The following is a 9,673-nucleotide window of genomic DNA, read 5'->3' as shown; positions in this document are numbered from 1 at the left end:
TATTTGTTTAAAAAAATTGGTGTATTTCTCCTATATGGATTTTGAAATCAACAATCCTCAATGAAAACCTTGATATCAACTAAAGAGATATACTTTCTATTCAAAAGATTAATTACGTCCAATGTATCAGACTCCACATCCAACAGTAGATTGGTCCCAGACCATTAGCGCTATATTGCGGTTAAACCTTCCAAAACAAGGACAGCTTGTAGCATACTATGCTTCAGCCCTTATTGATAAACTTCTAACCCCCTAAAATCAATCGAACTTTATGATCACAAACAATCCACATAATCTCGCCCCAAACCTTTCTCCTTTGACCTGGTCATATAAGATTCAACTTCCAACATACTGATACTCCAGCCCTTACTGTTATTGTAGCTTTGACATCCTCTCAAGGTTGTTCTCCAATCTAGAAATATGTTTTTCCTCTATGCCTCAAAAAAAATATTATTAAGATTCTAATATTAATAAAAAAGACAAATAGGAAACTAATTTAAAGGTATTGTAGGACCAAAATATATGACCTTGTTTGGTAATCGTTTGATTTTTTTGTTTTTTTAAATTTGAAACTTAAGCTTACATATACCCCTTTCACCTCTAAATTTCTTGTTTTGTTATCTACTTTGTTAGGATTTATGCCTTAAATCCTCTAATTTAATAGTTAATTAATTTCATTATTAATTGTGCAATATTAATTTATCCATTAACCGAACAAATCCAAAATTATCATAGGTAGTCTTGAACAGTCTGTAGTTGATATACAAGATGGATCATGTTCAAGAGATAACCTAAAAAGTCTATAGTATATGGATAAGGTTGGGTATCTTATCCTAGTGATTAGAGATGTCCATAAAGCGGGGCGGGGACAGGGAAGAGTCCCTGCCCCCGCCCCCTATTCCATTCCCCGTCCCCACGAATTTCCCCACGGGAAACGGGGTAGGGATTCCCCACGAGGATTCCGCGGGGATCAAGTTCCCCGCGGAGAAAAATTCTCCGCCTTTATTTTTCTCTAACATTTTTTTAATTTCAATTAAATATATATTTTTTACAATTCTTTAAACATTTTCAATGGAATTTTCATTTAAATGAAATATTATCAATTTTACTAATTAAAACAATAATACACATGCAATTTAAAAAATATAATTAAAATGCTAAATTCTTATAGTTTGTAAAAATTAAAATTCAACATTTAGATCTTAAACATTACAACATCTAAAGAATTAAAGTAATAAAAATCTTGAACTTAAATAATTAAAACATCCATAATTATCTTAATAAAGTCTACAATATTAATATATATATATATATTAAAAATTTATAATTTATATACTCGGGCGTGGGCGGGATAAACGGGCGTAGGGCCAGGGACGGGGATATATTCCCCCGACCCCGAATTGTAAATGGGAAAAAAAAATTCTCCACTCCCTCCGCCATTCCCTATGTATTCGGGGATTCCCCGCCCCGTTCGGAGCATGTCCCCACGAGCCCCGACCCCACAGATTTTTTGGACATCTCTACTAGTGATACTATGGATACGATCCACTTCATAATAGTTACAAATGGTTTGATCTAAAGCATTCATGTGGAGACATGTGAATGAAGGTATCCTATACAAAAAGTTTGTATAAGACTGAACCGCAAAATATTTAATCTCTCTTTATAAATCCATGAATTGATGAGATTAATATTTCATAAGATGGTCATGTGCAACTCGATCTTAATCCTGAGTGATTTATGAACTCCTATCTGTGAAGTTAATCCTTTGATTTACAAGGGTTAGAATGCCCCGTGTTGCTGACTCAATAAGTCTATCATTTTGGGGACTTCGCTAAATATGGAGTTGGAACATAACTTCATAGGATGGAATTCACTCCTTCCCACATAAAGTGAGTAGAAGAGTAGTTCCCTTAAGTATTGATTATAAGTCTTGAACAAAGGGCTTTGCCCTCTCACTTGCCCGAAAGGGACTTAGTTATAGTTAAACCATAAACAAATTGTTCATTAGATAAATTAGTGGTACTTAAGGAAAAGAGGTAATTATTAGATAAAACGGACATTTGACCAACTGTAATTATGAACAACTCGTGAAGGATCGACTTGCTTATACTGATTATATCCATGGACACAACTTGTCCTATAGTGCATAAGAGTTCAACTATAGATCTATAATGGTTTGCCTTGTAGTTAATGAATGAATGTTAATTTAATTAAAAACTTAATTAATTAATTTTGGATCATTAGAGCTTATAATCTGTAGGTCCATAAAATCCACTTGCTAGCTCACCATGAATCAACAAGGATCAAATATGTTGAAAGAAAATTTTGAAATGTTAAAATTTATGAGGAAAAATATTAATTGTATTGGATACAATTATATACATGTTTTTATCATAAAGTTTATTTAGATGAGATTCAAATTAGAGGGGTGTTTAAATATAGAAAAATAGGTCAAACTATTTACAAGTTATAGTAAATTTTTTTTCACTTCTTACAGCTCAAATATTTTAAAGTGAAATACCAACAATACCTAGGTTGAAGAAAAATCAAACCCACGTTGAAGAATCAGGCCAACATTAACAACCCATTAGTCGGCGATTATTTCGGCCTAATACCCACGTCGATTAAAAAACACCCAAGCCCATTCTTCAACCACACGTGATTCAACTTCACCAACCGTACAACTTCGCAGTAATGATTCAACTTCACAGTCGAATCATCTTCTTCGCCTTCGGCCGATTCTTCTTCTTATTCTTCTGAGGTCGTCCATCAAAATCATTTCTTCCGACCTTCCGGTGTAGTTATCGACTCTGTATACCATATCACTACAAGAAAAAAAGAAACTCCCGATGCTTAAATTCGTCGTTGGGAGATAGGGTATCTTCTGATGACGTAAGGGACCCATCGGAAGTTATGAAGAACTCCCGATACGATGTATACTATTCATTGGGAGATAGTTCCAATCTCCTAACGGTGGGACATTACCCGTCGGGAGTTATTATAACTCCCGACGGGTTATTTATTTGTCTGGAATTCCTAAGGAACTCCCGATGGCTCCCAGTAGCCATTGGTAGATCTGGTATAAAAACCTATAATGGGCAGAAGTCCCATAACTGCCTTTCTTCTTCCCCAATCTGAAACCCTAGCACACCGCTCCCGTCGTTCGCCTCTCACATCGTTCGTCATCATTGTCGCTGATAGAAGATCTCTAAAAGGTAATTTGAAAATTTTATCTCTTAAAATATTTCTCTCATCTTTGTTTTTGGAAAATATAAGAAAACAAGTTTTAGTTTCTTGAATATACATATTGTGATTGAAAGTTTGCTTTCATTGTTTTGGTGGTATAATCAAAATCAAAAATCCAATATTTGTTTGTTACTATTTTGAATTATACATATTAATTGTGTTATTGTTATTGTTATTGAAATATACATATTATCTTTGTTATTGTTATTGTTATTGAATATACATATTGTGATTAAAAGTTTGCTTTGATGGTTTTTGGTGGCATAATCAAATCAAAATCCAATATTTGTTTTGTTATTGTTTTTAAATATACATATTAATTTTGTTATTGTTATTGTTATTGAATATATATAATAATTTTGTTATTTTTATTATTATTGAAAATATATATTATGATTGAAAGTTTGCTTTGATTGTTTTGGGAGTTTGAATATGGTGGGAGGTTGTTGGCAGAGGCAGCGCCAGTGGTTGGAGGAAAAATTATGATGCATTGTTGAACTTGGAAATTGAATTGAAAATGTTATGATGCGTTTTGATCACAACAAGTTAAACTTAGAGTACAAGGGTCATAGGGAATGTGGGTGTATATATCTTTCATGAGAAAAAGGACATGGATAGAGTGTTTGGAGATTTGGAAAGTCTAAAGGGTAGGAATAATTAATGAATTTAGGGCATATAAAGTGTTTTATTGGAGATCATAATGTCATTATTTGGGTGAAAACATGTGTTACGATGGTTGAATTAATGCTTAGTTAATTTTGCCTAGAGTATGAGGTTTATTATTTGACTTAATGTTGTGAGGTAGTTGACAAATAGTATACAGAGAAAATGGGTTGTGTTTGATATAAATTATATTCTACGGATGTTGTGTATACACAAGTCAAATCACCTATTAGAGGTTATTTAAATTTTTAAATTCTCCGAACGAACTTGGAATTGTTTATTAAATTAATCAAAATTCATACTCAATAAAGGCTCTGTACTCTGTTGATAACTTGTAGAAATACAAGTTATTGTGGCTCAAAAGTTGGAACAATTAGGGTCTTTAATGATAAAATCTCATTATTTTTAGAGAAAACTCATGGAATTACTCGAACACTATCAAACTCATGCAAAAGAATGTTTGTTGCTAAAATACTACGGCACTAATGCATGATATTGCAGGATCTCAACAAATATTCTAAGTGTCGCAGGCAAAGTCTGACACATGGGGCATGCGTCGGAAGGAATCAACACAAGGAAGATTCATTGATTCAGGTTGTTTATGTCAAATCACCACTTGTAAGCCTGGGCATCTGCAGTGGGTGGCGTCTGAAAAGCATCTGAATGTCAGGCTACTGACCAGGGTATGAAATTTAATACTGTCTATCATCAAGTTGGAGAAGACCGACGCCTATAAATAGAAGAAAACCCACCAGATGAACGATCTTTTTAGCTCATTGCATAATTCTGAAATTTTGAGACCGTAGAGCTATGTTGTGGTGACGAGAAGAACAAGAGGGAGGAAAACCACCACCATCGCCGATCAAGGAGCGGAGAAAGCTAAGCTCAAGAGAGACATTTCTTCCAATTCTTCCACAAGTGGTTGTACACGAACTAGAATTGAGCGAAAGAGGACAAGAGATTGTACTTTGTGGCTTGACTCCTTTCATTTCATCTTACTTATCATTGTTATCATCTCATTTGATTAAGTGTTGGTTTTGTAAAGACAATCAGTTTCTTTATAAATTCACATATTTGATATATCTTACTTCGCCATTGCTTATTTCTTGTTTTATGTTGGATGCATCTATAACTTCATGCAAAATTCCACTTCGAAATGCTTAAACCAACTAAATCAATTGGTAAAAGCAGCTCTAGCTTAAATTATTCGAGAGAATAAGTAAGCCAACATTAAGTTAGAAATGCTTAGTACATCTAAAGATAGACGCACTGATGTTTTATTGCATCTTGTGATTGACGCATACATCCTAGAGATAGGTATTGTATGACATCCGCATTGAGAAGTGTTGAATAGAAGTCTAATGTATAAATGGAGATAAGCAAGTCATCTCATACGCACCATATTCATATTCATTTACATCTAACTTAGATCGACGCATATCATCTGCATCAAACTCCATTTTCACATGACCCCTTATTCTCTACTCGATCCTTTTGTATCTTTTTGCACGCACACAGTAGCTTAGTGTAAATAACACATTTCTACATTCACTTAGGATATTTCTACAATAGTTACAACGCAAGTTCTACGTTAGCTTTAATCTGAATCCATGAGTTCGACCTTGGACTTACCAGGAACCTGATTTAGATTTATACTTCATCTGATTCAGGAAAACTTGAACGCCTATAGAGGAGTGTCATGCGTCCTGTTACACATCATTAATGCATCAACGCGTCACTAACACATCATAAACGCATCATCCACATTTGCACTTATTTTTTCAATTACTTTATACAATACACTCCTAAACTCGAATCACGAAATCAATAAATATCTATCCTATAATACAGGTTATTGTTTTGGATTACAATTGGTCAGAAAAGATTTGTTTTTAAGGATGAATAAAAAATAGATTAAAATAAAGAATAAGTTATCAGTGGAGTATAGATAAGGAGTATCCCAGTTTTTAGATGTGACGAAGTATCATGTTAATAATTTTGGACGAATAAGATATCCATGCAAGAATTGTATGAATTCAATTTGAGAACAATTAGATGTCGTAGAATGACATCTATTAACATATGGAATATCTCCCTCATACTGTGAATGGGTATATCATGGAGAGCCAGTAAACTTATCTAGAGGTTTTGAAAGTCATACAACTCATTCAATATATAATGTTGAGGTAGATAGTATAGAGGATAATGTTGTCGAAGAAAATGGGATGTTGAATCTTTAAACAATCTACAAGTTCCAATTGACAACGAAGATGCATGAAGAAGGGATTGATAATGAAATGTCCTCTAATGGTCAATAAAGAGATACCACAAACTTATTCGAAGATTTAATGACCGAAACATGTAATGAACTATACCCTGGTTGTTCGCAATTTTCGTCCTTGAACTTTATAGTGAAGTTGATGCATATCAAAGTTCTCAATGGCTGGAGTAACAAATCGTTTCACATGTTGCTAGAATTGTTAAAAGCAGTGTTTCCAGCTGGCACCTCTATACCTACTTCCTTTTATAAAGCTAAGTGAAAATTGCGTGATTTAGGCCTATGTTATGAGGCTATTCATGCATGCAAATATGATTGTGTATTGTATCAAAAAGAATTTTCAGATTTGCAACAATACCAGCTTATGGTGAGTCTCGGTACAAAGTTAATGATGGCAAGAGTAAAAAAATATCACATAAGATATTGCGTCATTTTCCATTGATATCGAGATTAAAACGATTGTTTGCATCAAAAGAAGGTACTTCTGACATGAGATGACATAAAGATAAGTGGGTTGAAACGGAGGATGTATTGCGACATCCAACAGATGCAGAGGGGTGAAAACATTTTGATCATGAAATGGCATAAATGTTCGTTTGGGATTAGCTTCATATGGATTCAATTCATTTGGAAATATGAGTACTTATTATAGTATGTGGCCTGTGGTGATAATCCCTTATAATTTGCCCCCTTGGAAATGCATGAAGGAAACAAACTTCTTTATGTCTTTGCTCATACTTGGTCCAAAATCTCCTGGAAAGGAAATTAACGTTTACTTGCAGCCGTTGATTGAAGAGTTGAAAGAGTTATGAACGATTGGTGTGCGAACTTATGATTCTGTTACTAGTGAGTTTTTTCAACTATATGTCACCTTATTATGGATTATTAATGACTTCCCTGCGTACGGTGACTGATAACTTGTAGAAGTACAAGTTTTTGTGGCTCATAAGTTGGAACAATTAGGATCTTTAATGATAAAATCTCATCATTTTTAGAAGAAATGCATGGATTTATTCGAACATTATCAAACTCATGCAAAAGAATGTTTATTGCTAAAGTACTGCGGCACTAACACATGACATTGTAGGATCTCCACAAGAGGCTAATGCATGATTAAGAAAAGCGTCGCAGACAAAGTCTAACGCATGGGCCATGCGTCAGAGAGATTCAATGCAAGGAAGATTTATTGATTCAGGTTGTTTGTGTCAAATCACCATTTGCAAGCATGGGCACTTCCAGCGGGCGGCGTTTGAAAAGCATCTGAGTGCCAGGCAGCTGACCAGGGTGTGGACTCTAATGCTGCCCATCATCAAGCTGGAGAAGATTGACGTCTATAAATTAAAGAAATCCCACCAGAGTTCAAAGTTTAGAAGTTCCAAGTTCTCATTCTCAGTTTTAGTCTCAGTGTTAGCTTAGTCTTAGTTTTATATCTTTAGAGCTGTGTTGTGGTGCCGAGAGGAGCAAGTGGGAAGAGAACCACCATCATCGCTGATCAAGAAGCGGAGGAAGTCGAGCTCGAGAGAGACACTTCATCCAATTCTTATACAAGTGGTTGTACACAACTAGAATTGAGCCAAAGAGGACAAGAGATTGTACTCTGCGGCTTGATTCATTTCATTTCATCTTACTTATCGCTTTCGTCCTTTCATCTGATTAAGTATTGGTTTTGTAAAGACAATCAATTTCTTTATAAATTCACATATTTGATCTATCATACTTTGCCATTGTTTATTTCTTGTTTATGTTAGATGCATCTATACTTCATGCAAAATTCCATTTCAAACGCTTAAGCCAACTAAATCAATTGGTAAAAGCATCTTTAGCTTAGACTATTCGAGAGAATAAGTAAGTCAGCATCAAGTTAGAACACCTAGTACATCTAGAGATAGAATCACTGGTGTTTTATTGCATCTTGTGTTTGACGCATACATCCTAGAGATAGATCTTGTATGATATTCGCATTGAAAAGTGTCGAATAGAGTCTAACACATAAAAAGAGATAAACAAGCCATCTCATTCACATCATATTCTAGTTCGTGTACATCTAACTTAGATCGACGCATATCACTTGCATCAAAATCCATTTTCACACGGCCCATCATTCTCTACTCGACCCTTTTGTATCTTCTTACACACACACATCACCTTAGTGTGAATAACGCATTTCTCCATACATTTAGGATATCCCTACAACAAGTACAACGCAAGGTTTGCGTTAGCTTTAATCTGAATCCATGAGTTCGACCCTGGACTTACCAGGAACCTAAATTGGATTTATACTTGGATCTGATTTAGGAAAACTTGAACGTCAATAGAGGAGTGTCATGCATTCTGTTGCACATCTCTAACGCATCAACACGTTACAAATACATCAGTGCATCGATACATCAATGCATCATTCATACTTAAACTTATTTTTACAAATTATTTTATACAATAAACTCCTAAGCTCGAATCACGAATTAAACGGAACAGTGACCTATCTGGGTGGAGTACAAAAGGTTATCAAGCATGTCTCATATGTAAAGAAGATCATTCGTCCTTCGGGATAAGGGAAAAATATCATTTATGGGACATCGACGTTATCTTCCAGAGAATCATAGTTGGCATCGAAGTAGGCAACATAATGGAAAAGTTGTACGTAGACCTTCTCTAGTCGTAATAAATGGAGAAGAGATCTTACAACAAATAAATATGTTAAACTTTTCTGTGCTTAGCAAACATCCATCAAAGCAAGATAAAAAGAGAAAACGAATTATAAACTGGACTAAGAAAAATATATTTTTTTCCAACTTCCATATTGGTCCAAACTATTATTACGACATAAATTGGATGTAATGCATATTGAAAAAAAAATGCGACAATTTGGTGGGCACATTGTTAAATAATGAAGGAAAGACAAAGGATACAACAAACGCTCGATTAGACTTACAAGATTTAAAGATAAGAAAGGACCTACATTTGAGACAAGTCAATAATAGATTAATAAAACCACATGCATCGTACACATTAATTAATAATGAACAAAATTTGTTTTGTAAGTATTTGAAATTAGTGAAATTTTCAGATGGATTCGTATCTAACATATCACGATGTGTGAATGACAAAGATGGAAAAATATTGGGACTAAAAACACACGATTGTCATGTGTTGTTTCATAGATTACTCCATTTTGGTATTCGAGCATACCTATTGAATAACGTATCCACTGCTATTGTTGAATTGTGTATATTCTTTCGTGACTTATGTGCAAAAACAATACGTGTAAGTGATTTGAACTGACTACAAGCAGACATCATAGTCATACTTTGTAAGTTGGAGAAAATATTTTCGTCGGCCTTCTTTGATGTAATGGTATGCCTTGCTGTTTATCTACCATATGAAACCAAAGTGGTGGGTCTGATTAGTTATAGTTGGATGTATCCTATTGAAAGAAGTTTACGAATATTAAAACAATTTGCACGAAACGAAGCATGTTCTGAG

Source organism: Benincasa hispida, chromosome 7 (assembly GCF_009727055.1).
Source record: "Benincasa hispida cultivar B227 chromosome 7, ASM972705v1, whole genome shotgun sequence".
Taxonomy (NCBI): domain Eukaryota; kingdom Viridiplantae; phylum Streptophyta; class Magnoliopsida; order Cucurbitales; family Cucurbitaceae; genus Benincasa; species Benincasa hispida.
This window is presented reverse-complemented; position numbering follows the sequence as displayed.